Source organism: Schistocerca gregaria, chromosome 11, assembly GCF_023897955.1.
Source record: "Schistocerca gregaria isolate iqSchGreg1 chromosome 11, iqSchGreg1.2, whole genome shotgun sequence".
Classification (NCBI taxonomy): Eukaryota; Metazoa; Arthropoda; class Insecta; order Orthoptera; family Acrididae; genus Schistocerca; species Schistocerca gregaria.
In genome coordinates, this window is record NC_064930.1 from 110,312,801 (window position 1) to 110,337,079 (window position 24,279).

A 24,279-nucleotide genomic window follows, 5' to 3' on the forward strand; every position below is an offset into this window, starting at 1 on the left:
TCTTGGTCGCGGCATTGTTAATGTTGATTCAAAGAAAATACAAATTATTTCTTTAAATTTTTAATTAAAGATACATACTGATACTTAACCATAGACGTTTTGCTGTCATTTGCGTTTTGTTATTCGCCAGATGCGTTTTTGTTATATCACGTTTTAGAGCGGTCGAACGGAATAAAAAGTATCCTGGTTCTAAGCTACCTCTCCACCAATTTTCAGCCAAATCGGTCCAGCCGTTCTTTAGTTATAAATAGTGTAAATAACACAACTTTCTTATATATATATATATATATATATATATACAGTGATTGTACAGACAAAGAAGAAGGCGACATATATGCTGATTTACCAAAGCCTTTACTAGCGAGTTCTGCCATATCATAGGTACGATAAGCAATAATGTATCTGTCAACAAAACTTTCAAGTCCACCAACACTAGGTACTCCTGTACCTCCACGTACAATAGCTACAGTAAACCACCCGTTACCATGACCAAAATAATCCTTTGTAGGCGCAACATGCTGTTACATCCTTGAGCCCCCCGGTTCTAGATGTACCCTTGTCCGGTTAATGGCTGACGCTACAGATCAATTTTCAAATAAACAATATATTTATGAAAGTATACAGTACAATCACCAACAAACTTCACATATTCACATACACCTTTACCTTTTATCCAAATGAATACAGACTCATTTAAGGATATTTTTCTCCTGTTACGAGTATATAAAGACAAAGAAGAAGGCGACATATATGCTGATTTACCAAAGTCTTTAATAGCGAGTTCTGCCATATGATAGGTACGATAAGCAATAGTGTCTCTGTCAGCATATATGTCACCTTCTTCTTTGTCTTTATATACTCGTAACAGGAGAAAAATATCTTTAAATGAGTCTGTATTCATTTGGATAAAAGGTAAAGGTGTATGTGAATATGTAAAGTTTGTTGGTGATTGTACTGTATATTTTCATAAATAAATTGTTTATTTGCAAATTGATCTGTAGCGTCAGCCATTAACCGGACAAGGGTACATCAGAAAATTGAAACTACCAACTTTAGTCTTTCATGATAGTGGTTATATATATATATATATTCAGCTTTTTATGCGGTTTTCGGGATACAAACTTTCTTGGAGTACCGGTTCTGTGTTCTCATGTTCGGCTCCTTATTGTGGCATAATGCTATTCGTGCCAGAAAATGAAAATGTAGACTTGAAACTGAACAAAGTTGACACTAGCCAGTAGTGTGAAATAGAATACTTAGTTTCAAATAAATCGAGTGCCTCGACGGAAAAGATTAATAGAATCAAATTTCTCTAGCAAACTGACAAAAATAAATTAAGACGATTATTGGTTGATTGCTAATAACGTGAGAATAATATAAAATCAGAAAATTGAAACTACCAACTTTAGTCTTCCATATATATAACCACTATCATGAAAGACTAAAGTTGGTAGTTTCAATTTGACGAAGAAATTGAAGAAATGTATGATGAAATAAAAGAAATTATTCAGATAGTGAAGGGTGACATAAAATTTAATAGTCATGGGTGACTGGAATTAGGTAGTAGGAAAAGGGAGAGAAGGAAACGTAGTAGGTGAATATGGATTGGGGGAGAGAAATGAAAGAGGACGCCGCCTGGTAGAATTTTGCACAGAGCACAACTTAATCATAGCTAACACTTGGTTCAAGAATCATCAAAGAAGGCTGGAGATACTGACAGGTTTCAGATAGATTATATAATGGTAAGACAGAGATTTAGGAACCAGGTTTTAAATTTTAAGACATTTCCAGGGCAGATTTGGACTCTGACCACAATCTATTGGTTATGACCTGTAGATTAAAATTAAAGAAACTGGAAACTGCAAAAACGTGGGAATTTAAGGAGATGGGACCTGGATAAACTGAAAGAACCAGAGGTTGTACAGAGTTTCAGGGAGAGCATAAGGGGACAATTGACAGGCTGGCGGAAAGAAATACAGTAGAAGAAGAATGGGTAGCTTTGAGGGATGAAGTAGTGAAGGCAGCAGATAATCAAGTAGGTAAAAAGACTAGGGCTAGTAGAAATCCTTGGGTAACAGAGGAAATATTGAATTTAATTGATGAAAGGAGAAAATATAAAAATGCAGTGAATGAAGCTGACAAAAAGGAATACAGACGTCTCAAAAATGAGATCGACAGGAAGTGCAAAATGGCTAAACAGGGATGGCTAGAGGACAAATGTAAGGATGTAGAGGCTTATCTCACTAGGGGTAAGATAGATACTGCCTACAGGAAAATTAGAGAGACCTTTGGAAAAAGACAGCCACTTCTATGAACATCAAGAGCTCAGATGGAGACCTAGGTCTAAGCAAAGAAGGGAAGGCAGAAAGGTGGAAGGAGTATATAGAGGGTCTATACAAGAGTGATGTTCTTGACGGCAATATTATAGAAATGGAAGAGGATGTAGATGAAGATGAAATAGGAGATAAGATACTGCTTGAAGAGTTTGACAGAGCACTGAAAGACCTGAGTCGAAACAAGCCCCCGGAGTAGACAACATTCCATTAGAACTACTGACGGCCTTGGGAGAGCCAGGCCTAACAAAACTCTACCATCTGGTGAGCAAGATGTGTGGGACAGGCGAAATACCCTCAGACTTCAAGAAGAATATAATAATTCCAATCCCAAAGGAAGCAGGTGTTGACAGATGTGAAAATTACCAAACTATCAGTTTAATAAGCCACTGCTGCAAAATGCTAACACACATTCTTTACCGGCGAATGGAGAAACTGATAGATGCCGACCTCGGGGAAGATCAGTTTGGATTCCGCAGAAATGTTGGAACACGTGAGGCAATACTGACCCTACAACTTATCTTAGAAGAAAGATTAAGGAAAGGCAAACCTACGTTTCTAGCATTTGTAGACTTAGAGAAAGCTTTTGACAATGTTGACTGGAATACTCTCTTCCAAATTCTAAAGGTGGCAGGGGTAAAATATAGGGAGCGAAAGGCTATTTACAATTTGTACAGAAACCAGATGGCAGTTATAAGAGTTGAGGGACATGAAAGGGAAGCAGTGGTTGGGAAGGGAGTGAGACAGGGTTGTAGTCTCTCCCCGATGTTATTCAATCTGTATATTGAGCAAGCAGTAAAGGAAACAAAAGAAAAAATTGGAGTAGGTATTAAAATCCATGGAGAAGAAATAAAAACTTTGGGGTTCGCCGATGACATAGTAGTTCTGTCAGAGACAGCAAAGGACTTGGAAGAGCAGTTGAACGGAATGGATAGTGTCTTGAAAAGAGGATATAAGATGAACATTAACAAAAGCAAAACGAGGATAATGGAATGTAAGTCGAATTACGTCAGGTGATGCTGAGGGAATTAGATTAGGAAATGAGACACTTAAAGTAGTAAAGGAGTTTTGCTATTTGGGGAGCAAAATAACTGATGATGGTCGAAGTAGAGAGGATATAAAATGCAGACTGGCAATGGCAAGGAAAGCGTTTCTGTACAAGAGTAATTTGTTAACATCGAGTATAGATTTAAGTGTCAGGAAGTCATTTCTGAAACTATTTGTATGGAGTGTAGCCATGTTGTTGTTGTTGTTGTTGTTGTTTTCAGTCCTGAGACTGGTTTGATGCAGCTCTCCATGCTACTCTATTCTGTGCAAGCTGCTTCATCTCCCAGTACCTACTGCAACCTACATCCTTCTGAATCTGCTTAGTGTACTCATCTCTCGGTCTCCCTCTACGATTTTTACCCTCCACGCTGCCCTCCAATGCTAAATTTGTGATCCCTTGATGCCTCAAAACATGTCCTACCAACCGATCCCTTCTTCTAGTCAAGTTGTGCCACAAACTTCTCTTCTCCCCAATCCTATTCAATACCTCCTCATTAGTTACGTGATCTATCCACCTTATATTCAGTATTCTTCTGTAGCACCACATTTCGAAAGCTTCTATTCTCTTCTTGTCCAAACTAGTAATCGTCCATGTTTCACTTCGATACATGGCTACACTCCAAACAAATACTTTCAGAAACAACTTCCTGATACATAAATCTATATTCGATGTTAACAAATTTCTCTTCTTCAGAAACGCTTTCCTTGCCATTGCCAGTCTACATTTTCTATCCTCTCTACTTCGACCATCATCAGTTATTTTACTTCCTAAATAGCAAAACTCCTTTACTACTTTAAGTGTCTCATTTCCTAATCTAATTCCCTCAGCATCACCCGATTTAATTTGACTACATTCCATTATCCTCGTTTTGCTTTTGTTAATGTTCATCTTATATCCTCCTTTCAAGACACTGTCCATTCCGTTCAACTGCTCTTCCAAGTCCTTTGCCGTCTCTGACAGAATTACAATGTCATCGGCGAACCTCAAAGTTTTTACTTCGTCTCCATGAATTTTAATACCTACTCCAAAATTTTCTTTTGTTTCCTTTACTGCTTGCTCAATATACAGATTGAATAACATCGGGGAGAGGCTACAACCCTGTCTCACTCCTTCCCCAACCACTGCTTCCCTTTCATGCCCCTCGACTCTTATTACTGCCATCTGGTTTCTGTACAAATTATAAATAGCCTTTCACTCCCTGTATTTTACCCCTGTCACCTTTAGAATTTGAAAAAGAGTATTCCAGTCAACATTGTCAAAAGCTTTCTCTAAGTCTACAAATGCTAGAAACGTAGGTTTGCCTTTTCTTAATCTTTCTTCTAAGATAAGTCGTAAGGTCAGTATTGCCTCACGTGTTCCAACATTTCGACGGAATCCAAACTGATCCTCCCCGAGGTCTGCATCTACCAGTTTTTCCATTCGTCTGTAAAGAATTCGCGTTAGTATTTTGCAGCAGTGGCTTATTAAACTGATAGTTCAGTAATTTTCACATCTGTCAGCACCTGCTTTCTTTGGGATTGGAATTATTATATTCTTCTTGAAGTCTGAGGGTATTTCGCCTGTCTCATACATCTTGCTCACCAGCTGGTAGAGTTTTGTCATGACTGGCTCTCCCAAGGCCGTCAGTAGTTCTAATGGAATGTTGTCTACTCCGGGGGCCTTGTTTCGACTCAGGTCTTTCAGTGCTCTGTCAAACTCTACACGCAGTATCGTATCTCCCATTTCGTCTTCATCTACATCCTCTTCTATTTCCATAATATTGTCCTCAAGTACATCACCCTTGTATAAACCTTCTATATACTCCTTCCACCTTTCTGCCTTCCCTTCTTTGCTTAGAACTGGGCTGCCATCTGAGCTCTTGATATTCATACACGTGGTTCTCTTCTCTCCAAAGGTCTCTTTAATTTTCCTGTAGGCCGTATCTATCTTACCCCTAGTGAGATAAGCTTCTACATCCTTACATTTGTCCTCTAGCCATCCCTGTTTAGCCATTTTGCACTTCCTGTCGATCTCATTTTTGAGACGTCTGTATTCCTTTTTGCCTGCTTCATTTATTGCATTTTTGTATTTTCTCCTTTCATCAATTAAATTCAATATTTCTTCTGTTACCCAAGGATTTCTAGCAGCCCTCGTCTTTGTACCTACTTTATCCTCTGCTGCCTTCACTACTACATCCCTCAGAGCTACCCATTCTTCTTCTACTGTATTTCTTTCCCCTATTCCTGTCAATTGTTCCCTTATGCTCTCTCTGAAACTCTGTACAACCTCTGGTTCTTTCAGTTTATCCAGGTCCCATCTCCTTAATTTCTCACATTTTTGCAGTTTCTTCAGTTTTAATCTACAGGTCATAACCAACAGATTGTGGTCAGAGTCCAAATCTGCCCCTGGAAATGTCTTACAACTAAAAACCTGGTTCCTAAATCTCTGTCTTACCATTATATAATCTATCTGATACCTTTTAGTATCTCCAGGGTTCTTCCACGTATACAACCTTCTTTCATGATACTTAAACCAAGTGTTAGCTATGATTAAGTTGTGCTCTGTGCAAAATTCTACTAGGCGGCTTCCTCTTTCATTTCTTAGCCCCAATCCATATTCACCTACTATGTTTCCTTCTCTCCCTTTTCCTACACTCGAATTCCAGTCACCCATTACTATTAAATTTTCGTCTCCCTTCACTACCTGAATAATTTCTTTTATTTCATCGTACATTTCTTCAATTTCTTCATCATCTGCAGAGCTAGTTGGCATATAAACTTGTACTACTGTAGTAGGTGTGGGCTTCGTATCTATCTTGGCCACAATAATGCGTTCACTATGCTGTTTGTAGTAGCTTACCCGCATTCCTATTTTCCTATTCATTATTAAACCTACTCCTGCATTACCCCTATTTGATTTTGTGTTTATAACCCTGTAGTCACCTGACCAGAAGTCTTGTTCCTCCTGCCACCGAACTTCACTAATTCCCACTATATCTAACTTTAACCTATCCATTTCCCTTTTTAAATTTTCTAACCTACCTGCCCGATTAAGGGATCTGACATTCCACGCTCCGATCCGTAGAACGCCAGTTTTCTTTCTGCTGATAACGACATCCTCCTGAGTAGTCCCCGCCCGGAGATCCGAATGGGGGACTATTTTACCTCCGGAATATTTTACCCAAGAGGATGCCATCATCATTTAATCATACAGTAAAGCTGCATGTCCTCGGGAAAAATTACGGCTGTAGTTTCCCCTTGCTTTCAGCCGTTCGCAGTACCAGCACAGCAAGGCCGTTTTGGTTAATGTTGCAAGGCCAGATCAGTCAATCATCCAGACTGTTGCCCCTGCAACTACTGAAAAGGCTGCTGCCCCTCTTCAGGAACCACACGTTTGTCTGGCCTCTCAACAGATACCCCTCCGTTGTGGTTGCACCTACGGTACGGCCATCTGTATCGCTGAGGCACGCAAGCCTCCCCACCAACGGCAAGGTCCATGGTTCATGGGGGGAGGTGTAGCCATGTATGGAAGTGAAACATGGACGATAAATAGTTTGGACAAGAAGAGAATAGAAGCTTTCGAAATGTGGTGCTACAGAAGAATGCTGAAGATTAGATGGGTAGATCACATAACTAATGAGGAAGTATTGAATATGATTGGGGAGACGAAAAGTTTGTGGCGCAACTTGACCAGAGGAGGGGATCTGTTGGTAGGACATGTTCTGAGGCATCAAGGGATCACCATTTAGTATTGGAGGGCAGCGTAGAGGGTAAAAATCGTAGAGGGAGACCAAGAGATGAATACACTAAGCAGATTCAGAAGGATGTGGTTTGCAGTGGGTTCTGGGAGATGAAGAAGCTGCCACAGGATAGAGTAGCATGGGGAGCTGCATCAAACCAGTCTCAGGACTGAAGACCACAAAAACAGATGATGTACTGTTCGCAAAGTATGTTTGTAATCGGTAGTTTTTGTGAGGTGCTTTTGATCTTCACCACATTAATGCTAGTAACCAAGGAAAATTACTGAGAACTTACATAATCAGTGTTAAAGTTTTACAAAAGTGTGACAACAGTAATGTTTTGAAAGTAATTTAGTTTCATGACAGACAATCACACGCTTTTGGTTTTTTAGCCCTTAGAAAATATCATTTTAGCCCAGGTTGATAACCACCGGTCTATGTGCTTTTGAAGCTAAAATCCTGTATTTGATATTTTTCGTGTTCACACTTCCATGTTAAGACAGTGTGCAGTTTATACTGATGCTCTCCGGTGAAGTCATTTTAGTACTTTTTGTTAAGGTGAAGTGTCGGGAAATGTGATGTCAGGGGATAGCCACGTTTCAAAGAACCACGAGTTGCGGTTAATAATAGGTATGTGAGCTCATGTTTCAAACGAATTTAGCAAAAGATTTCGTCGATGCACAGTTTAAATTTATAAAGCACTTGTGTAGTCGGCAGTCATTTCATCTTTTCATATTAACGTTAAGTAAAAATGTTCGTTACCGTTTAATTTTTGACTGTCAGGATTTACAGTCTTGCAGAATTTTTGGAAATTATATTCGACCGTAGCAATTATTTCATAGTAGAAATTTCGGCCTATCTGCATTTTTAATCGGTACTGCAAAAGGTTTTCTTTCAACACATGTCAGTTTAAAATAGTCCGATAAGACAACGTATCGAAGGATTTTGTAGTTTGCATTACCACTTGCAAATGGCCAATAGGCCGAAACTGGAACTGTGAAATACGTAATTTCTACGGTCAACAGCGAATATGATGTCTTTTAAAAAGTAGTTAACAGAGCGTTGCGTTCACGAACATCCATTCTTCTGTACTGCTGATATGAGTGCACTTACGCGACAGCAACTTATCTGCGCAACAGGCCGAACGGAAATTTACGCAGTTCCGGCAGTTTCATGCGCTATTGTGGACAGAGGTCGTGGTTTGGTATCGCGCAAATTTCAGTACGATACAGATCCAAATGTAGCTCTGCAGCTTCACCATGTTCTAATCATTATGGCGCAAATCACGGAATGCGGCACAGAGCTACGAAACAAACTATACAAGATTTGCATAGTGCACGAGCATTACGCTAGGATTTCATGAACTCGGTAACTCCCAAAGAAAATTTCACCTTTTAACTTAAGCAATGTCTTGAGAAAAGCTACACACGTTCACCACAGCCAAAAAACCAAGATTTTGGAATAATCGTATGTTAGATGTTGCGTTTCGTCGCCAGGGGCATAAGGTTTGGCTTATGGAACCACAGAGGTTATCTTACGTGATTAAAACGTTACGGGACAAAACGTAAGTAATGAATATTAAGAATTGCATTTTAAATACACAACTGTATTCCTATTTTTACTGACAGCAATCGATTTCGCTGGTCTTCCGGTCCCCCAGTACCAAAACGAGAAAACATATGTGTACAATTCTGGTAAGTAACTAGCACTTGTCTACGTTACAGGTAGACCATCACTCCATTATCACAAGAAGATACTTACAAATAGTAACTCCTATGACCTCCTAACACCTGCAATGACAAATGTACCTTATGTAATGTTTCATTACTACTATGAATTGGCTGTACGAGTATGAGTAACCAGTATGTCTTTGACAGCGATGGATTAGATGGTTTTCGTAAATTTCGTCCACCGTTACATCGAAGCAGAGGAGTAAACGAAAGCCGCCACAATGACACCGCGGAATTCATTATACTAAACCTCGTGTAAATATTACACTATGTATTCTTCCAGGTTTGCTGAAACCTCATTGGGTTTCGTTTCACGTGGAGCAGAATGCAAGCCGTCTCGAGTACAGTCAAGTACGGTAATTATAGGTTTTTTTTATGCTGTGAGTTACGCGTATATCGACTCAGCGATAATACGGTACAAGAGCCTTGGCGGCGCATTTAACTAGCACCGGCCAAGCAAGATATCCAAATAATCTGTAATGATGTGAACAGTTGCAGTAAATATGTGAAAAGAGACGAGCAGTGTACAATATAGCTTTGAATGTCATTTAATTGATTTTTAAACAGAAGAAAATGTATGGTATAGCTCAGGTGATACGCTTCTTAGGTGACCAGACAGAAAACATGACATGATCTTGATCTTGGGTAACATAGTATCGTAATTAAAAAAATAAATAAATCTGATGTAAACAAACACAAACGCGATGACTGGTCAGAAGCCGTAGCACACGTACACTGGTGTTCTTGGAAATAGGTCCCTACTTATTTATTAGATATCTTATTACCAAGTTACGTTAAATGAAACTAAGATATTCAAATGTATCAATAGCCTTCAACGTTTTTCGTAATCAAGCTTTAGCTACGTAGTTTTTATTTCAAAAATCGTGTACAGTCACAGCCTCTGCTGCGTTGTGCTCTAATTGGTGTGCTGTTAATGCGCAGTATGAAAATGGCTTGGGCTGCTTTCTGTTCCGTAGTGGAATACAGTTAAAAAGTGCCGAAAACAGGCTGTTCGAAATGTTTTTCATGAAGTATGAAGATAATCGGCTTTGAAGCATTCCCAGTGGTGCATATATTGTAGTTCATATATGAACTCACATTGAAAGCATAGCGCAGTCTGTAGTGTAATGGAATTGAATTTGAAACAAATGCGGTTGTTCGTGCTGTGGTTCAAACTTCCACAGTTTATTTTTTCCTCGTTCAATTTGAAATACCTACGTCTCAATTATAAAACTCTTTTATGAATAATGCACGACTTCCTGTTTCTAATTACATATTGCACGCGAAATTCCTATTTCCATTTCCAATACACATTCTTAATTATCCATGTTTTGTGAAAGACTTCATAAAAGTTGTTGAAATGAAGAAAACAGTTTAATTTTTTAAAGCAAAAATGAAAAACCAGATCCTCTTTATTTGGGCTACGTCCATCGTTTTATACGACAGAGGTAGATAAGCATTGTAGAAACATGAAAAACAATCATTTTCACAGCATCGAGCACATCATACAAATGCTGCATTTTTACATTTGCTACATTACCATTACAATGCGAACCCAACAGAATTGATCTCGAGCCAAGTTAAGGGGTTTGTCACGAGAGATAACAAGACTGTTAAGCTGACACACGTACCGGAACTAACGCACGCAGCTTTCTCACACGTCACTGCCGAACGCTGGTGGGATATAGAACGGCTCGTCGTAGAAGAAGACGAGAAAACCCGGCGCCTGGTTGTCTTCGTGGACTGTTGATAGCCACGTTATCAACGTAGCAGGTGACACTTCCTGAACTGAAATGTATTACTTTGTTTCGGATAAGAAAGGAGCTAAGAGATTACCAGACAACTTACTCTAAGTAATGTCTTAAGTGGCTCCAATATGTAACTACACGGTCAAATCCTTCAGTACTCTCTTGCGTCACACACAGCTTATGCAGAAAAATTACCCGTGGTTAAGTCAGGAATTTTCATTGTTCTTGTTTTAATTACAACAGTGCGTTAGTTAAAAACGATAACGTGTTAACGTGTTGCGGTTTTCGTCTAGTCGTCCAAGGAGCGTATTGTGGGAGATTTGCAGTGTATTATTTCATTCTGCTTAAAAATTAAACAACATTCGAAGCTGTATTGCTCCTCTGCTCGTCTTTTTACGTGTGAACTGCAGCTGGCCATTCCACACCAGTCTAGCTGCACCAGCTGACCGGCCTGTGCTGTCCAAGTCAAATGCGCCGGTGGAGTTGTCCCGTATTATCAGTAAGTCGATGAGCGTATAAAGCAGAGCACAAAACGTACCCGTATTATCGTACTTGACAGTACTCGAGACCGCTTGGCTACAGTCACACGTGAAACGGAAATCAGTGAGCTACCCGTAAACGCGCGAGAAGACATAACGAATGTTTACATCAGGTTTATTCTTATGCTAAATGGATTATAGTTGCAGTACGTTTGGCAGCTCAAACGTATTATTTCTCGCGACAAATGCCTGAACCTGGCTGCAGATCAATTCTATTAGGGTTGAGATTGCTGTGTTAAATTGACAACTTTAAAAATGCAGGATATGTAGTCTGCTCGTCGCCGCGAGAACTGTTTTTCATGTTTCTACGACGCACGCTGTGTGTGGCTCATGTCTTACAAAACATGGGTCACATTCTAACAGAGTATTTACGATTTCTATCCAAAAACTTAATTGTTGGAGGTTTTCTTAACTTAAAAATCTTTAACAATATTTCATAAAATATCGATATTAAGGTTATTACATACTGTTTCTCCGAAACCACCAAAGCTGATTTTTCTCTGCAATATTGTGAAAAACCATTAAGAAAAACTTTTTTCTCGCCATTAACGGTGTTCTACACGAGTGTTTCACTAAGAATCAGGAAGCAGTTTACCATCCATTTTTGCGGTATTTATGAAAAGCGGAACAGTCAGAGCACAAGTAGCGCTTACAGACACTGTGCACACGATTTTTGAAATAAAAATTCCGTAGCTAAAGTATGATTAAGAAAAACATTGATGGCTATTAATACATCAGAATGTCGTAAAGTTTCATTTACAGTGACATTGTAATAAGTTACCTAATACATAAGATGGACCTACTTCCATGATCGGTAACAATGGGTGCCCATCATCATCGCCTTTGTGTTTGTTTATGTCCGGTTTATTCTTATGACGAAGTATAGCTAGATGCAATCGGCGCCATTTTCCGTTCACTGGGCTTTACTCTGTCATGTGTTCGGCGATAGAAGAGTGACAAATGTCGGAGAGTACATTACGAAACGCTAGAGATGAGAATCTACGACGTTGAAACCCTTTAGCGCGAAACGGTGCTACCTTTTATTGATTAATAAAACAACCGCCATATTATACACCAGCTGTTACTCGATGTTTGTGTGGTACGAGCGAATCAAAACTACATAAGCGCGGCCATCTTCGCAGCACATAGTAACTCTAGGCGAGGCCAGCTACCCACCTTACCTATCTGTTTTGTTGTAGCGGAGGAGAGAACACTCACTGCACACTTCCCGCCAGTCTTCTCTGCCAGAATTGAACCGTAAATACGCAGCGCGGAGGTTTGGGCCAAGCTACCGCACCCAGCGCTGACGTCACGGTGCTGCGTTGCCAGTTCGGGCAAAAGCAGTCTAACGTAAGAGTCGCGACTCTTCGCTTCCATTTCTATGTCTACCGCGCTAGCAGCGCCCCAAGCGGCTAGTAACTTATTAAACTGTGAGTTCGGCGCGATCTTGAAAGCGAATAGTGGTTGTTTCTATTGATTTCTACAATGGTTTTTACAAGCGGGAGCGTTTGTAGCGCAATAAATTGCAGCAACAGCAGGAGGAAGACACCACAGCTGTCTTTTTTTTTAGGTTTCCTAAACTTCCTGAGAGGTATATACCATTAGAGTGACCAGATGCAATTGTTTAAAAAGGAGGACAAACAGCTTCAAAAAGGAGAACGAACGAAGGAAAAAGAGGACACTTCAAGCGAGTCAACTGCAGATGAGCATACCACCCGTCAGCTTTGGACAAGTCACGTGACTGCTGGGAATTACCAGTAAAACTAGTAGTTAATTGTTACTGATGGTCAGTTGGTGGTCAATATAAAAAAAATTAAGCACATTGATTGTGGTGACAATCTGGCGTCAATTGTTTTGTTATGTCAACAACATAGAATTGTTTACAAAGCGAAAAACGTAAAACCAATTCACCTCCCTTCGTTCGACGCACTGCTACCAACATCTACCATTGAAGCAACTGACGGCATGTAAACTGTACTTTAACCTTCCGAATACAAATAAATTGAATGACTACGAAACAATGAAATAAAACCATGACAGTTAATCTGTCGAGTTATTTCTTACCTTTATTGGCCACTGAGGTGTACGTTCCAGCTCCACATATCATACACTCCGCTTCAAATTCATTTCTCCCTTTCTTCAGAGCCGGATATTTCCAGGAAAGGACATCAGAAAATGTACACTTTCGTTTAGGCATACCCAAATATTTTACGGAACTCACTCGGTTAAAAATTATACTCACAATTCAGACGTGCTGTCCTACAGTAAGCCAAGCCAATACAAAGCGAAGATACGAAACGAAAATTTTAAATAATCGATATTTGCAATCGCTTATATGTCGATTAACGATAACATCGATGATCCTGGTGCCACCTACTAACACCGCCTTCATACGTGTTTATCACGAAAGCTGTGCCAATAGTCAGAGTATTGAAGAAAAGAGCAATAGAACGGGACGAATTGTAAATTTAACTGTATTACTCTCACTTTTGCGAAAAAGCCGGATACTGTAAAAATCCGACCGGATCCCAGACAAAGAGCTAAAAAGGAGGACATGTCCGGATTAATCCGGACGTCTGGTCACCCTATATACCATCATGTTACTGAACAGTATCGTCGGGATTCACTCGCAAACTACATGTGTATAAATGATTAAAGTTTTGTTTTAGGAGCAGAAAATGGCTAGTTAATAGCAGACGAGAAGACCTCATGAAAAAAGACCCAGTTTACCTGTGTAATAATATCAGGTTTTGTTCCCTACATTTAGAACATAAACAGTTCATGAACGCAGACAATAATAAACTCGTGTGGAATGCATTACCCACACTGTTTGACAATCACCTCAACTGACAATGAAGAGGAAACTGCCACAAAGATTCGACAATCCATCTAAAGCTGTAAAACAGTCCTATGACACAGAAGCAGCCACTTCAGCTCTCCATGTATCACTTCTAGATTCGTGTGAATCGTCAACACAGACCTGCTTTGACGATGAAGTGGTTAGATTAAGTGCAGTTATTCGTGTCTTACAAAAGCGTAATGTTTGGTATGTATTTCATTTCACTGCTGTTGTTAGTCACTTAATTTTCCTTGCTTCCTTCGTGTCATGGGATTTTGTTAGCACCTTGTTCACCGACAGATTGTTTGAAAATTATTCAAATATTTGGTTTTGCGTAAAATGTAATGAACTCATTATAATGTTTTCAACGTATTTCACACACTATTTGGCAGTTGCTAGTCCCACTTACAATAATATGAAGATGAAGGTCGTACTTGTGACAACAGGCGATGATGACAAACACAGTAGGCCTACCGAACGATAAATGAGCTGTCGATCGCTTTTGCATGTGGAGTAACATGTCTGTGCTTCTTACGTGTGAATCTGTGTGTTTGTACTCCTTTGATATCAACGAGGTAGCGTGCAATTCTATCCAACATAACAAGTGTTTCCTCACGAATGTGTCGTAGCTTGCCACTCGATTCATACATAAATTATGAATAATCCGCCTCGATTGCGAAAATTCCCAGTGTTTACCCAAGTTTCAACGTGGATAACCACGCCTTCTTCAGAACAAAATAAAAAACAGCTTGCCTAAATGGGCATAGTCAATTTCTAAAATGAACACCCACAACGGCAGGTCCCAATAAAATTTATTAACATTACACGGTACATCCGTACCAAGCCAATAACACTACTTAACTGTGTGTGCTGCCTCGCCCCAGCCAACGTGCGATGGGTCACAGGCTCTCCACTGCACTCAATCGAGGCGGATTATTCATACTTTATTTAGATAATTACGATTGCTGAGGCGCTGCAATGCTGAAAGTTCTTCGATTCATACATAGTTTTTGTCCATACTTGCGCTTATTTTAGAATCATTTTTAGAAACATATATGCCTTCTGATACTACACAAATTGTTGGAGGCAAGAAAATAACTCAAATATTTCGTAAATTACTTAGGAAATGGAAGCAAAACAAACATTATGCTTACGACTCGTCTGATGTTCACCTTACTCGCCGCTTGGAGCGCTAGTGTCGCTCCGTCTGTCAAACGGCAACAACTTGTACAGCTGTGAGTGTCGTGACTGTTATGTTAGACTGTGGGCCATATTCTGTATCGTACCTACCGATCGGTGCAGTAGGTTAGCCTCAGTAGTGACGCCATTATCGTTTTTTTTTAAATCTGAAGTTCCTATTCAGTAAGCTTCTGAGACCTGATACTAATCGGTCCTCCTGCTGATTTTTCTCCAACTGTACCGAGAGGTTTTGAACTCGGTATGGCCCTTTCGTGCGGTTCAGTGTGATTTATTTATACCTAGAATTTATTATTTTAAACATATTGAGCGGTTTTAGCTTCGGATTTAGTGATTGTGCTACTGAAGAATCACAAGGACATGTCCGGGTGGAACGTGAGTTCATAATAGACTTTTTCCTTTGTTAGAAACATGGTTGGTATTACTGTTACTGTGAATGATTATAACATAAAAAACCGTTTCGGTCAATATTCTCACAAAATACCTGTTATTTTTATGTAATTTAGAGTTTGAAAAAATCATTAAATTTCAAAAGGTCAGGTCTGCTTATGTATATCACATGAGTATTACCTGAAATTACTAGTGACTTAGTGTAGTCTTTTCCGCAAGTTATTAGTTATCGAAACGCGTTTAAAACTTCTAAGTAACAATGCAAAGGTATTTTGTGAAGCCTGGTAGAGGAAACGTTGCAAAATTTCTTGCAATTACGGCTTGCGCCTGCATCATTCGGCAACGAAGTCAGCCTGCATCTCTCTCGAATGGAATTACATAAAATAAAGCGCTGACAGCATGTCACTTGTAGTAGCGAAGTTGGTTCTAATGGCTCTGAGCACTATGGGACTCAACTGCTGAGGTCATCAGTCCCCTAGAACTTAGAACTATTTAAACCTAACTAACCTAAGGACATCACACACATCCATGCCCGAGGCAGGATTCGAACCTGCGACCGTAGCAGTCGCACGGTTCCGGACTGCGCGCCTAGAACCGCGAGACCACCGCGGCCGGCGTAGCGAAGTTGGTAAGGCAAAGGACGTAGGTTCATATACTGCTGGATGTGATTTTTTTCCTCCTCTGTTTGCAACACATTCTGAGATTTTGTGAATCATCAAAGTTAAGCACTTTTATGAAATATGCTTTGTAATTTGCACGTAAGAGGGCGCTTTCTTACTTTCTTAGTAACATCTCTGATTTCGTGGCTTCCATATGTTTAAGAAATGAAACATGAAATTATTGTGGTGAAACAACTGACAGTGACATTTATAATTCTGCTTGTCATAAGCAATACACCATTTTTTTCATGATACATAGCGATTTCCGAGCGTGTGGTCAGACAGGAATTTAAGAGCACACCGTAAATTACTGTGGATGAAACTGGCAGCAATCGTCTTTATGCTCTAGCTTGTCTCAAGTATTTATCTGCGATCGAATCCTTAACAACAGTAGATAGAGGTGAAAGGTCCCTGCCCCAATATTTTCAGACTATACCACCATATATGAAACATTTCGATTCATCAGGTGCTTTTTGTAAAATAGAACCAACTTCTATAGCTGTACCAGTCACGTGCTTTCGCAAAGGTGATTTTTCAAATTTTGTTTTTATGAACAAAATCGTTGATGTATTATATAGGGAAATAGGCTACTTCATTATTTGGATCTTTAGGAGCGAGTCACAACCATATTATATGCACCTTGTTATGCTTTGACACTCTCTTAAACAATTTTTCGGGTTCATGGAGATGTGTTCTGTCTATGCAACTAATTGAAGGCAGTTTATTGCCATACGCGTTTTGCTTCTCTTATTTGTGAATGATCATCAAGAATAAAGCAAGCGAAACGCGTATGGCAATACACAAACTGCCTTGAATTAGTTGCATAGACCTCCATGAATTTTGAAGCAACTAAGGAATGACGGAAAACAGAAAAAAAATGACATATTCTCGAGTGTTTCTATACATGTATTTGTAGAATGTGGTAGCTCATATTACGAAACGTATAATCCAGAACAAGATTTCGATATGAATGAGAATAAAATGACAATGTTTCCAGAACCCAGTCAATATTCTATCGCTATCATGCATTCATGGAAGCCTGTGCTCAGTGAAATTTGAACGGTATTACGTACAAGTTCGTGTCGCTGTGGCGCTTCAGTGTGCATGCGTGGATCTGAGGCAGACTGCTTCTGATTGGTTGGCACAAGGAGAGCTGACCACAGTGGTTTGGTTCGGCAGGAACGCTCGGCATCACCTCTGAAATGCTTACAGAATAATTTTGGGTCTCCCTTTCGAAAAAAAGACTGTTCGGTGCACTCGTGTACCGAACCGATCGGCAAAATAGTGGGAAGATACAGAATAGGGCCCCACGCCGGAGCATTCGCCCGAGGCAACCACAATACAGTCACATAGGAACAGTTCTGTAACAGTGCTAAATAGGTCACACAACTGAGCGCCTGACAAATTGGACCTGTTTAGGCTGAGGCCACTGTGACACCGATATCGGTGGGTTCCACTGACGACCAACATCGGCCGAAGATGGCCGATCTTTCCAAATCATTACACCACTACATACGTGGTCACAACGCAGCCGATCGCATCGCGTGATCATAAGGATTTTGGACTACAATCTCTGAAAATCAAAACTTATGGCTGACACCATACTAAATATGGAATGTGAGAAACTGGTAAGTTTAGGCAAGGGAGGAGTTCGTGGTGTCCTGATGATGAAAAATATAATAATCGGGATATAGTGCGAACTCTGTGAACTGAAATCGTATGTTTATTGGAAACAGAAAGTAGGCTAAACCTTCACCGGAAATTTAGAGTGGAGATTATATAACTTCGAAAAATGTTTCGTCCAAGTGACAAGGAAGGCGACTCTTAAGGCAGCTTTTTGGGCTGTGGTGGGTGGACATTAGCTGTCTACAGATTATTGTTTTTGCTGTTATGCCACTAGGAATATGCTTCCATTACATGAAGTGGTCTGCAGATGTGATGCGCATACGTGTTTCCACTTTCCAGTGCTTCAGGTCTTCACATGATCTTACTCTAAACTCTGTTCATCTTTCACTCGTGCTCTGAGTAACAGTGACTGATGGTTCTACATCTGCATGGAGACTATGAGAATCACATTCAAGTGCCTGGCAGAGGGTTCATCGAACCACCCTCACAATTATCTATTACTCCAATCTCGTATAACGCGCGGAAAGAACGAACACCTATATCTTTCCGTACGATCTCTGATTTCCCTTGTTTTATTGTGGTGATCGTTCCGTCCTATGTAGGTCGGTGTCAACAAAATATTTTCGTATTCGGAGGAGGAAGTTGGTGATGGAATTTCGTGAGAAGATTCCGTGGCAACGAAAAACGCCTTGCTTTTAACGATGTGTAGCCCAAATACTGTATCATTTCTGTCACACTTTCGCCCATATTTCGCGATAATACAAAACGTGCCGCCTTTCTTTGAACTTTTTCGATGTACTCCGTCAGTCCTACCTGGTAAGGATCCCACACAGCACAGCAGTATTCTAAAAGACGACGGACTAGCGTAGTGTACGCAGTCTCCTTGGTAGGTATGTTACATTTTCTAATAGTCCAGCCAATAAAAAGCAACCTTTGATTAGCCTAGCCGACAACATTTTCTGTGTGTTCTTTCCAATTTAAGTTGTTAATAACTGTAATACCTAGGTATTTAGTTGGATTTATGGCCTTTAGATCAGACTGATTTATCGTGTAGCCGAAGTTTAACGAGTTCCTTTTCGTTATTTAGGGTCAACTGGCACTTTTCGCACCATTCAGATATTTTTTCTAAATAGTTTTGCAGTTTGTTTTGATCTTCTGATGAGTTTATTAGTCGATAAACGACAGCGTCATCTGCAAACAAACGAAGACAGTTGCTCAGAGTGTGTCCCAAATCGTTTATATAGATAAGGAACAGCAAGGGCCTATAACACTACCTTGGGAACGCCTGAAATCGCTTCTGTTTTACTCGATGACTTTCCGTCAATTACTACGAACTGTGACCTCTCTGACAGGAAATAGCAAATCCGGTCACATAACTGAGACGATATTCCCATAAGCACACAAGTTTACTAAGAGTCGCTTGTGTGGTACAGTGTCAAAAGCCTCCCGGAAATCCAGAAATACGGAATCGATCTGAAATCCCTTGTCAATAGCACTCAGCACTTCATGTGAATAAAGAGCTAGTTGTGTTTCACAGGAACGATGTATTCTAAATCCATGTTGACTGTGTGTCAGAAGACCGTTCCCTTCGAGGCAATTCATAATGCTCGAATACAATATACACTCCAGGAAATGGAAAAAAGAACACATTGACACCGGTGTGTCAGACCCACCATACTTGCTCCGGACACTGCGAGAGGGCTGTACAAGCAATGATCACACGCACGGCACAGCGGACACACCAGGAACCGCGGTGTTGGCCGTCGAATGGCGCTAGCTGCGCAGCATTTGTGCACCGCCGCCGTCAGTGTCAGCCAGTTTGCCGTGGCATACGGAGCTCCATCGCAGTCTTTAACACTGGTAGCATGCCGCGACAGCGTGGATCTGAACTGTATGTGCAGTTGACGGACTTTGAGCGAGGGCGTATAGTGGGCATGCGGGAGGCCGGGTGGACGTACCGCCGAATTGCTCAACACGTGGGGCGTGAGGTCTCCACAGTACATCGATGTTGTCGCCAGTGGTCGGCGGAAGGTGCACGTGCCCGTCGACCTGGGACCGGACCGCAGCGACGCACAGATGCACGCCAAGACCGTAGGATCCTACGCAGTGCCGTAGGGGACCGCACCGCCACTTCCCAGCAAATTAGGGACACTGTTGCTCCTGGGGTATCGGCGAGGACCATTCGCAACCGTCTCCATGAAGCTGGGCTACGGTCCCGCACACAATTAGGCCGTCTTTCGCTCACGCCCCAACATCGTGCAGCCCGCCTCCAGTGGTGTCGCGACAGGCGTGAATGGAGGGACGAATGGAGACGTGTCGTCTTCAGCGATAAGAGTCGCTTCTGCCTTGGTGCCAATGAAGGTCGTATGCGTGTTTGGCGTCGTGCAGGTGAGCGCCACAATCAGGACTGCATACGACCGAGGCACACAGGGCCAACAACCGGCATCATGGTGTGGGGAGCGATCTCCTACACTGGCCGTACACCTCTGGTGATCGTCGAGGGGACACTGAATAGTGCATGGTACATCCAAACCGTCATCGAACCCATCGTTCTACCATTCCTACACCGGCAAGGGAACTTGCTGTTCCAACAGGACAATGCACGTCCGCATGTATCTCGTGCCACCCAACGTGCTCTAGAAGGTGTAAGTCAACTACCCTGGCCAGCAAGATCTCCGGATCTGTCCCCCCTTGAGCATGTTTGGGACTGGATGAAGCGTCGTCTCACGCGGTCTGCACGTCCAGCACGAAGCTGGTCCAACTGAGGCGCCAGATGGAAATGGCATGGCAAGCCGTTCCACAGAACTACATCCAGCATCTCTACGATCGTCTCCATGGGAGAATAGCAGCCTGCATTGCTGCGAAAGGTGGATATACACTGTACTAGTGCCGACATTGTGCATGCTCTGTTGCTTGTGTCTATGTGCCTGTGGTTCTGTCAGTGTGATCATGTGATGTATCTGACCCCAGGAATGTGTCAATAAAGTTTCCCCTTCCTGGGACAATGAATTCACGGTGTTCTTATTTCAATTTCCAGGAGTGTATGTTCTAAACTCCTGCTACATATTGACGTTAACAATATGGGCCTGTAATTTAGTGGATTACTCGTACTACCTTTATTGAGTATTGTTGTGCCCTGTGCAACTTTCCAGTCTTTGTATATGGATCTTTCGTCGAGCGAACGGTTGTGTAAGATTGTTAAGTTTGCAGCTAATGCATCAGGATACTCCGAAAGGAACCTAATCGGTATACAGTCTGGACCAGAAGACTTGCTTTTATTAACCCTCCCGTTACCAAGCTTTTTCACACCTCTGTGTTACCGAGCGGGGTATTTGGACTACCCCAAAAGAGTTTTGCGTTTTATTGTAATATTTGTTCTCAGATTTCGTTATTTCCATTCAATGGGTTTATTTAGTATTGAAAAACAGCTTTCCAGGTAATTAGAAGTATTTAATCAGATCGCAGATACAAAGACAAAATTTTTTATATCTTTCACTAAATTAAGTACTCAATAAACAGAAAATTACTAGTCTATGTACCTCAACAGTCACTGCAGTAAAATAACACAAGCCTTTTTTCAACTTTTCAGTCAAGTACTTTTTTACACTGCACGCACTTCACAGTAACAGTTTCTTCTCACAGTAACAGTATACTCAAACAGGTTTCTTGCACGTTAACAACAGAATCTTGTTTTCCGACCTTCGTTTCTCTTTCAGTCTTGACATCGTTGTGGCGTTGGTAACTTGGAACACTGCGTCTGGATCACGGCTGTAGGAATTTCAATACCACAAGCTTTCATTGCATCGTGTACATGCTTATGAAGATATTTTTGGCTCCTTCTCCCATGCTGCCTTTGCTGAGCCCAAATGCCATTTCAGTCGTGAAGAGTTTATGTCGGCTTCAGTTATTCTTCTGACATTCAGGAAATCTTAGAGTGTACAGGATATATGCATTCAGTGCTGCAATATCTATCATTTGCATGAAGCTTCTTAGTGGCCACCGCCTCGTTCCTCTAACACAACCGTATTCTCTTGTCATTTTGTCCCCGTTATCTACAGCACCTTTGGTTTTGTTGTGGTGCAGTATGATTTCGGCTTTGTGTTCACTTTCTTCAGCACTAACTTGTCTCTCATTATGCTGAGTAGAGAGCAGTATTACTGCCTTTCCCTTCTTTGGAACATAGGAAACTAGGTCAAGTCATTTGTGAAGTGAAACATTAAAGAGTGAACTTCTCTCTTTCTGTTTGGCAAGAATTCCTGTGGAATCTCTTTCCTATTGGAACACAAGGTACCAACCGATGTCGTGTTTCGTTTTAGTAGTTCAGCAGCCAATGGAAAACTGGTGAAAAAATTATCAGTTGTTACACCATGACCGTTATTCAGAAATGGTTCCATCAGATCCAAAACAACTCTCTGCCCTTGATTCACTTCCCAAGTATTGTCCACCATTCCTGCGTAAATTTGGATCCGTAATAAGTATGATGACTTCACATCAGCACAAACCCAATTTTAATGCCATACTTCCCAGGCTTGCTCTTCATATAAACCCTAAAAGGGCAGTTTCCTCGGTACGTTGCTAATCGTTCATCAATAGTCACATATTCGTAAGGATAGAAGTTTTTGCACAAGTTAGACTGAAATTTGTCGAACACTACCCTGATGGCTTGTAGCTTGTCCTTGGCATCTTCAATTCTCTGTGCTCTTGTGTCTCTGTTGTCAAATCGCAAGAGTTTCAGTATAGACAAAAGTCGGTTTCTTGACATGGCAGCGGAAAAGAGTGGTTGCCGAAAGGCAACGTTACTTCCCCACAGATCGGAAGCACTTGTGCGATGTCCATGAGTTCGACCAGCTCCTATTAGAGTTGCTAATACAGCGTACACTTCAGTTGCATTTTTAACTCTCCATGTCGTTTTGTTCGAAGAATGAGCTGCATTCCAAAAAGAAATTACTCGTTGGGCTTCCCTGTTCGTTTCTTCTAGAATGATGCTCACGATTTCCGGTGAGATAAATAATAAAAATGACTCTGTTATTGTTTTGATTGTTTTTCCATCATTCGCTGGGCAAGGTGTTACGTTCAAAATGTTGCGACGTCGACGCCACCCACCTTATGGTGGTGGTTCACTAGAAAATTGTAGTTCACTTCTAGAAACAAACAAATCTCCAGTGTCTTCTTCATTTTCTTCTTCTTCTTCTTCTTCTTCTTCTACTTGTTCACATGAATGTGTAGTGTCTTCTGATATTTCATCATCAGCTTCATCTGATGCTATGATATGGTCTTTATCAAGAAGTTCCATATATTCATTCAGTTCATTATCAATGTTCCATTAATTTTCACCGTCACTGACATCAGACCTGTCTAGAATTTCCATGATCTCTTCGCTAGAAAGTCCTTTGGACATCCTTACTTGCAGATGAAATAATGACTCGTGTAATGTCAGCTCAACAGTGAACGTCAAATTCAACTCAACAATAGTAACCAGCAACAATAACAAACATTGGATCTATGGAAAACCTCAACAAAGAAGTTGAATGACAGATACATTTCCCAAAATCTTCTTTTTCTACAAATAAGAAAATAAGACGTTTCATACCAAGCCGGGTAGTCTCACAATCCCACCAATAAATGACTTGAACGTGAACGATAAAGGCAAAAAAAAAAAAAAAAAAAAGGCAGTCGTAAGTGTGACTTCAAGGTCAATCATTTTAGTACAAACTCATGAAACCACAGGCATGTGGCCCTTCAGATAACATTATTATAGCGAAAAAAAAAATCAACCTGGGGCAGTCAGAATAACCCGCTTGGTAATGCGAGGGTTAAGTGATTTGAGTTGCTTCACTACTCCGAGGATATTTACTTCTACCTTACTCATGTTGGCAGCTGTTCTCGATTCGAATTCTGGAATATTTACTTCGTCTTCTTTTGTGAAGGCATTTCGGAAGGCTGCGTTTAGTAAACCTGCTTTATCAGCACTGTTTACGATAGTATCTCCATTGTTATCGTGCAGAGAAGGCATTGATTGTTTCTTACCGTTAACATACTTCACATACGACCAGAATCTCTTTGGATTTTCTGCCAGGTTTCGAGACGAAGTTTCTGTGTGGTAACTGTTATAGGCGTCTCGCATTGAAGTCCGCACTAAATTTCGAGTTTCTGTTAAAGATTGCCAATCTTGGGGATTTTGCCTCTGTTTAAATTTGGCATGTTGGTATCGTGCAACGTGTTCTAACCCGTTTCGTGTACCAAGGAGGATCAGCTTCGTCGTTTGTTAGTTTATCGGGTAAAAACCTCTCACTTGCTGCCGATACTATTTCTTAGAATTTAAATAAAGGTTAAAATGGCTCTTAGCACTATGGGACTCAACTGCTGTGGTCATTAGTCCCCTAGAACTTAGAACTACTTAAACCTAACTAACCTAAGGACATCACACACATCAATGCCCGAGGCAGGATTAG

The 24,279-nt window shown here is 40.9% G+C and overlaps 2 protein-coding genes across 2 annotated transcripts in view; one reads left to right on the top strand and one right to left on the bottom strand.

Moving 5' to 3' along the window:
- Positions 1–12,462, bottom strand: part of LOC126295191 (ankyrin repeat domain-containing protein 17-like) — a 50,618-nt gene extending 38,156 nt beyond the window's left edge. Inside the window, exon 1 of the mRNA XM_049987495.1 lies at positions 12,298–12,462. The gene's annotated coding sequence lies outside the window, so the exon portion shown is untranslated. The remainder of the gene's footprint in view (positions 1–12,297) is intronic.
- A 3,004-nt stretch (positions 12,463–15,466) lies between these two features.
- The window catches only part of LOC126295192 (ankyrin repeat domain-containing protein 17-like), a 49,813-nt gene continuing 41,000 nt past the window's right edge, over positions 15,467–24,279 (top strand). The window contains exon 1 of the mRNA XM_049987496.1: positions 15,467–15,527. The gene's annotated coding sequence lies outside the window, so the exon portion shown is untranslated. The remainder of the gene's footprint in view (positions 15,528–24,279) is intronic.